Source organism: Penaeus monodon, chromosome 22, assembly GCF_015228065.2.
Source record: "Penaeus monodon isolate SGIC_2016 chromosome 22, NSTDA_Pmon_1, whole genome shotgun sequence".
Lineage (NCBI taxonomy): Eukaryota > Metazoa > Arthropoda > Malacostraca > Decapoda > Penaeidae > Penaeus > Penaeus monodon.
In genome coordinates this window covers 22,893,020-22,893,251 of record NC_051407.1, presented here as the reverse complement: position 1 = coordinate 22,893,251, position 232 = coordinate 22,893,020, and positions in this window count along the sequence as shown.

The window sequence follows — 232 nt, the reverse complement described above, 5'->3', positions numbered from 1 at the left end:
TATAATTTATATTAAAATTTAAATATATATAAAATATATTATATAATATATATATAATAAAAAATAATATATATAATAAAATTATAGAAATTACAAAATATATAAAATATACATATAAAATTATAAATATACTATTTTTAAAATAAAAGAATAATAAAAATATTTTTTAAAAAAAAAATATATTTAACTAAAAAATTTAATAATATTATATATTTTTTAAAATAAAATTTAG